We start from the raw sequence: 8,391 nt of genomic DNA, 5'->3' as shown, positions 1-8,391 counted from the left end.
AAAGTATCAAAATCATGTTATAAATAATTAAAATCATTGCTCTTAAATAAAAGAGACATATACATATATATATATATATATATATATATATATAAATCGTATACGATTGCAGGATCCCACATCGTAAGAAATTGACCAATTCTAATTAAGTATTCTTCCTACATTTGACTACTGTGCTTAGTCGATTTCTTACGACTTAAGACTCCACGATCATCTACCAATTTTATGTAAACAAGTCTAAAGTCTATCCAAAAAATAGATTAGATTCTACATAGTTTGCTTATTATAATAATTGGTATAGCAGCAAACACAACAACAAAATTTGTCACATATTTACCGATCGCCGGTTAGAGTTACTGGCTAAATTTACTGACTTGCTAAATTTCTTTCCTTACCACATTCACATCTTCCAACATTTCTTGTGCGACTATCACTGTCTTTTTAATCTAAAGTACTACTTTTACAAGTGTAATAACATCTTGCGAAATATGCATTGTCATTTTTTATTATCTTGTTTAAAAAGAAAGAATAAATAAAACAGACGGTTAATCGCTGATATTAGTCTCGTGAAACAGTTCAGAGCGGACGTGTTTTCATTTCGATCCAAGGATTGTATTATTTTTGAAAGTATCTCTGAATAAAGTGATCAACTCTTGAGCAATTAAAAATATCCAGACAAAAAAATTAGAATTTCTTTATTGAGACACATTATAAAAATTTTAGTCACGAATTGTGAACATTTTAAAAATGTACTGAAACAGTTACAAACTCTATAAAATTGAGGGAGAAAAATGCAAAAAGAAATTAAATCTCCAAATTCTTACAAATTTAGTTATCAATCGTTTAATAAAAATATTTTTGGCATTTCAAAATTCTACAATACTATCTTCAATTGCAAAAGCAGTCAAAGAGCATTTTATTTTAATAAATAGAAATTGTATTTTTTTTTCATGCCAAATCATATATATTTTGTCCAACTAACAATGAATTCTATTAATTAAACAGATTTTTTTATTTAAATGAGAAATACTATATAGCAATTATTAAAAAGAAATGTCAAGAAAATAACGACTTTTACTAATAGAGTGATTCATTTCTATTCACGAAATTTTGCTTATTAGATCTCGAAATTTCTCATATTTACTTAGCCAGATTTTTCTTTGCAATTTTTGTGAACATCTCGTATATACGAGTGTAAAGTTTAGTGTTCTCTTCACACAAAGAGAACTTGTTCGCCGTCAACGATATTTTCTCGGAAGGCGCGTCTGTTAACGAACATCGTAAAGTCGCCTGAGCAAAGAACATGAATTCGATTGGCACTCTCGATTACTTTTCTGAGTAGAAATATCGGTATCGACGAAGTCACAAGGTGTACGCAAGGTCGTGGCTCGTCGAGAGGATTCTGACTTATTCCTTCTTGGAGCGGCATTCCTAGGCGCTGCGCCGGAGGCGCGTTTTCTCGCCTGGAATACCATAATGTTGGATCCACGCTCTCGCGTGTAAAGCAATGGGGCTATCGATATATCCTGATCGATTTAATATATCAGCACGGTTGCGCAACGGACGCTGCCGTGCATTCACCCTGAAACTGCACTTGCCTTCTCAACGACTGCAAGAAGGTGCTGGTCGTGAGCGATACACGGGGATATTCGCGGTCGATCCCCTGCGATGCGAGATATTGCACCGTACAATTGTTTATTCAGGACTCTCTTCGCGGAGCTCTTTATATTATTGCTAATATGGCAGACGCGGCTCCCGTCCAGACTGATAATGGTGGTAACCACTCGCGAGTATCACCTTGATGAGAGTGAATATCAATATACAGAGATAATGATTTTGCTGAAATATCTAAAAATTTAGCTAGATAATTTGAAAATAATTTTATTTAGGTCATCAAAATAATTATGTGGGACCAATAATTACGTAGACTCAAATTTATTACTGGAATGTTAAAATTTTTTGCAACATTGCTCATCATGCTTAAGTTATCTATTGGAAAACGAGTTTGCTTTTATTAATTGAAATTTTGATTGATAAAGAACAAATCAGACAATTTTTTAATTGAATTTATTATAATTTTAGAATTTATTATAATTTAAGAATTTTGATTGATATGATAGCAGTATCTTTATTTTTAATCAGAAATTTATTCAGTGTATGTAATTACAATATTTTGATTTTGATGATTTAACAAAATTATCCATACAACACAGAAGCTTGCAGTAATATTGCTGCAACATTTGTAATGTTATTATAATATTGCTAGAATTATCTGTGTGAGTGTTTTCAGATTTATATATATTTAAATGTTTAAGTACTTTAGCAAAATCATTCAATTTTCATTTATTACAAGAATATTTTGCCCGAAAAATTAAAGAAAAAGAAATTTATGTTTTAATAATTATTTTGATAGTCCAACAAAATCGTTTTCAGATTTAACAATTTAATTAATCTAGATTTTTAGATATTCACTAAAATCACTTTTTCTGTGAATAACATGAAATTAATAATATGTAAAGCAATTTAATTATTTTGTATCTTTTATTTATATAAATTGAGTAGATTTTTATTTAAACAGCAATCACATGTGTGGGCCGAATATGACAAATTGCATTTATCGTTGCAATGAATATCAAGAGATGTAATGCACGTTATTCGCAAGTAGTTACAATGAAATATATGTAATCTTCGGACGTGTGTAATTCGAATATGTATACATTTATTCGTATACATGCAATTATCTCGGCGGATAATGACGATAATCGCAGGCATTTAACTTCGCGCGTCTCCGTCACGGTGACTAATATTCATCTTCACCCCTGGTGCTTGCGCGAATTTTTGCGATTCGCCGTGACAACGATTATTTATCTCTGATATTTATTACCTTCAAAATAATTCCTCACACCTCTCGCTTCGGCTCATTTGTAAATGTGTCGAACGCTTTATTTGGATACTTCGCGATTGCGTATGTACCTGGATGCGTGAGATCTCTTCTGAATGCATAAATATCGCTATCTCATGCAGCAGGTGAGACATAGATAGAAGATGAAACTCGAAAATAAGTATTTGAGTGGTTTTAAGCGCTGTTAATCCTTTGGAATTGACAGTGAATCTATTATGCCCACGAAATTTACAGACCCACTGTCAGTAACTGTAGATTTTGACATTAGTTCTGGACGATTAAAAGATATAGATTGTCTTTAGTTTTAATTTACAATATTAATATAAAATAACAGCACTAATTATCATTTAATTAAAATTAAAGTGAACTTACTGAAGATTTCATATCTATGAAGTCGTAATAATATTTTTAGTTATTTAATTATGAGAATTTGATTTACGTTCCTATTATGTATAATAATATAACTAGAAATACAGAATATACAAATGTCGAATATTCATTAAAACGATAGACGTATAAAAATATTCTCTAAATTGTTCTTCCCAGGGAAATTTATTAGGCCTCATTTTAATATTAAATACCTTTTACTTTGCGTGGAGCCGAAATTTAGGAACGGGAATTTCATTTATTTGCCGATGTCGTATATTAATTAACACGCACATCACACATAAATTATTAGCATATTATCATACGTTCATAAATCAAAACGGTCGACGAACCTTCGGGCCACTTCGGATTTTCTCACAGCTTAATTTTGGAATCATCGAATAATAAACGATCGCTCGTCTTATGAAAGTTACGTAAACTGTTAGCTTTACGTGTCTTCTAGAGTTCTTAAAAATAAGAAAAGAGGTTTCTTTTTTCTTTTGCCTTTCTGTCTTTCGAATCGTACTCGAGCACTCTGAATTCTAATGCTGGTGTCTTGGTTTCCGCCACGAAGACTACCTCGGACGTTTTCTAAGACTACTCGAGGAAGACATAGGATCTGTTTGGTCACCGCTATCGCAGCCAAGCACCGAAGCATCGGTGACTGGCAAGGAGAATGCATACGTGGGCGGTAGTTTACATAGAACTTTGAACCGTTTGGAGTCTCTTGGCGATGGTTCTCGGCCGGTCGAGAGTAGTAATTCAAATCGACAGTAGCATCCATTTGGTTAAGGGGATCCCCTCTCTATCGAGATACGGATCAGTGATTTATAACTGGCTGCCGGAATGCGTGCAGACATACCTATGTCTTCTTCGACATCGATCATCGATATCCATTATTGCCGGCTTAGGCAGAGGCGAATCGATATTCACATATGTCGTGCCTGGATCTGGTTCTGCCGCTAGCAAGTTTAATACCGGTTGAATAACTTCTGCGAAATTAAAAAGTACAGAGAACGATGATTTCTCATTAAATTTTTGTTAAGTAAAAATCAATACTGTTGTAAAAAATAGACCAAAGAATTCATGATTGAAAGAAAGCTAGACATTGTGTACTTTATAACTTATTAAGGTACATAAAATGAATGATTTTGTTGAAAGATCTAATAAAATTTTGCTAGATACAGATCTGAAAAAATAATCTGGTTGTTAGAATATTAAAATTTGTAGCATTACTTCTATCTTTAATTTTTAATATAATTTTATTTTAATGATCCATAACACACAGAATTATTTTCAGATTTCTATTTTAGTAAAATTTTAGATCTTCTAGCAAAATCATTTTTTTCCATGTGATAACGTAGCCTGAACAGATATTATTTTTAAATACTCTTTTAAATTAATCTTGATTTGCGGAAGAAATTCTAAATTAGAGTTCTTTGGACGAATGGAAATGAAACTTAATTATATCAAAGTCTAAAGAATTAAAGTTTGCGTCATCATTATGTAATACTTAGATCATCTTAGGAAGACGCATTTTTGCACGAGGATAAAAGGAATAAAAAGGAAGAGAAGATTAATTCTACGATCCTTTAGAATTATATCATCGCAGGTAACCTTAGGAACGTTATACCCAGATGATTGATATTTTTAAAATTTTTTTTTACACTCTCGGGTCAGTTCTTTGGGATCTCCTAATCTGGTTAGTTTAGGATGTCCTTGATGGAGTATCGGGACCAATCTTTTCGGGCCCTTCGCCTCGACTGATATATTTAAACATATGCCAGTTCTTCTCGAGGTTGTCTCGACTGATTGTGAGTAGTCAAAACTGGTTGCGAACAGACAATAAGTATTATGTAAAACAGTTGCAGAGTCTAAATGCTGGGAAGATATTATACAAGGCATCACACAATGTCTTTGTCTTGAAGTGTAGAAATTTATATTACTTTTATAAATAAATTAAAGCTATTATTTAATAAAATAATTTATTTTATACGAGTATATAAGTAAGTTAACAAAAAGATTGAATTTATTTAAAACATAAAATTGAGTGTACAGATTTGTAAAGCTGATTATATAATCGTAATAGAAATTTCAAATTTCTTGTGATACTTTTTTATTCTCTATATAATATATTTAGTATACATGTTTTAATACATGTATACATAATTACAAACTTGATCTTTAGTACAATAATATAACAACGTTACAGTGTTATTACTGGAATATTACAATGTTGTTATAATGTTAATAAAACGATGTATGTTCTATGGGAGAGCTAGCTTCGCGCAATTTAAGTTTCTTAACATTCGTTGCAATGTCTCGCAGTGAGCTATCGTGTGCATAGATATTTCCACGTTGATACCTTTTAACCTTCGCGATTTTCTGCGTAACCCCGCGAGGCCAGGCCCAGGCATGAAGCCCGCACATTGTAACAATGCATCATCTTGTCGCGCTGGGAGGTTCGGTGCTTCAAGGCTGCCTGAAACTGCGCGACCACGGCCGTGGAATACAATGGACGGTTCAGGCGTAACGCCGTCGGTTTCAATGCTTACATTATGACCATCCCCGTGGCATGGCACATGTAACGATACTTATCCTAGTAGGGCTTTGTCTCACGCGAGAAGAGTCACGAAAGGGGAATGAACAACGGGAATAAAAATTGACATGTATTAAAGCTCATCCGAAATAGTCCGACACGGTGATCCTTCGAGTCTTTTAAAACAATCAATGAATCCTTTCAAGACTCTCGAGGCCTTTCTTAAATTTCTTTACGAATCATGGTTCCCGATAATGCACCTTTTATACTGTATATATTTATATATATTTTGCATGGTAATTCTTCTTATTAAGCTTCTGATAAAATCTTTACCGCACGATTATAGGCAAAGTAAATTATGCGAAATATATAACAATAAAATTAATTTTTATAGAACGAAAAAATAATTTTTGAGGCAAGAACATACAATGAAAAATAATGAATCATAACAAATCATAACAAACCTAAGAAAAAGCTATAAGATTTTGTTGCAAAAAGTTTTAGCATTCAAATAACCTGCAAAAATATCTTACATAATTATTTTAATGGATGAGACAAAATTACTTTCAAATTTGTATCAAGCTAAATTTTTAGATACTTCAAAATCATTCTTTCAATGTAGATAATAAGTATGATTTTTCTCTAATTTACAAATTATAAAATTATTATTATTAGAATTAAATTATTTTTGAAATTTTTTTTGAAATTTGATATTTTTTTAACTTTGACCGATTTGAGCATTTTAATTATACAATATAATTACAATATTTTGATGATCCAACAAAATTATTTTTAAATCTGTATTATACATATAATTACATATTTTAACAAAAATGTTTTTCCCTTGTACAAGGTCTAAATGTAACATTGCTGATTACTCTTAAACGTTCCGTATAATTATTTCGATAATCCAATAGAATTATTTTCAAATCTCTTTCTGTCTTTAGTTAAGTTATTTAATACTTTAGCGAAATCATTCTTTTCCGCAACAATGTAACCGGTGCTGTCATTGATGACGCTTTCTCATGATAGACATTTAGCATAGACATTTGTGTTCGAGTTTGTCACGTCATAAAGCGAAAATTTTTCTCAAATGCATTATCGATACTACGTCGATAAATCTCTCATAGCTCAGGGCATCGTTACATCTAACCGACATAGTCGAGATCCGCTACGATCGATGTACAATCTTAACAGCATTCTCAAGGGGGGTTGTCCCCCTTCGAGCGGTGCACCGCGATCGACATTGCCCTTTGCGAGGACGCTGCTCTTGCAGATGAGCGTCGTGACTTTAAGATCAAACCCGGTGCATCGATATATATTCGTGTATCTCTCGAGGCACATCTCTCCGCGCGCGCCTTTATGTAACGCGTTCATCGGGACACACGCGCTCATTAGCCGTGGCATTACTTGCCGGAAGACGATCGCCGTGTAAATTATTGGCCTATGCCCGCCGATCTGTTCGCGATCGGTCGACCAAAGGGATAGGTTGCGGCATCGCTCCATGGGGGTCAACCAAGATAGCGGTACCGGTACGGCCCTTTGTCAGCCCTTTGATGATTTAATAATTGAACGAATGCGTACATCTTTATTTGATGTAGCTTTAATCAATGATTAATAAATTGGAGTATGGCATAACATTTGGAATATGGTATAGAGATTTTATTTTTCATAGTGGTATTTTGCAAGAAACATTATATATTAAACAAATGTATCTGTTACATTCATAATTAATTCTAAATTTTGTTTGATCTTAGGAATATTTTTACTGTTAATTAATTTTTTTGATTAATTTTTTAAATTAAATTTATTTACTAAAATGGCTAAAATTGGAATCGAACCGTCCTGTTAATTAACTGACGGCTTTAATTGCCGTCTAATTCATTATTAAATAATTTCATTAGAACTGTGTATTGTTTACTATGGTAACTTTTCTTAATTAATTGTAATTGTTTTCATTAATTAATTTTGTTAAAACAAGATTCGTAAATTTTAATATGTTGATAATTCTCTAAAACAGAGACAAATTTTGTATACTTTTTCAGACAGTATTTTTATAACTTCTTAGATGTTATTAAAACAATGAATTTGTGGTATATTAAAGCAACAAATCTCTGCTGCAATTCCGTCTGATTAATCGGAAGTGATACCGAGACATTTATCCGTTATATGAGATTTTCAGAGAGCGCTCATTTCATTGACAGATGGACTGATAAAAATGTTGAAATACGGCTAGGAATTTATTAGTAAAGACGACACAGCAGGATACCGATTTTTTTTCCACGCAATCAAGGTTCAACATCCAAGCGGGAGCTTAGTTATAGCGATAAATGACAGTGTAGATTGCCTTTGGCGCTGATTATTGACTGTGAGTTTTCGACGTTGCGCCAGAATGAAATTCTGCGAAAGGATCATGATGAATCCTCTTTGATAAGCGAGAATCGAATTACAATTTGCATGGCCAAATTACGCATACAAAAGGTCCTGCCAAGTTTAGACAGCTAATACTCTCCGAAGGATCTCGCGAAAGTATCACGCCGTCCCGATCTCTGTTTCAAGTTATCTTGATTCAAATCATCATTAT

Source organism: Atta colombica, unplaced genomic scaffold (assembly GCF_001594045.1).
Source record: "Atta colombica isolate Treedump-2 unplaced genomic scaffold, Acol1.0 scaffold12, whole genome shotgun sequence".
Lineage (NCBI taxonomy): Eukaryota > Metazoa > Arthropoda > Insecta > Hymenoptera > Formicidae > Atta > Atta colombica.
This window is presented reverse-complemented; position numbering follows the sequence as displayed.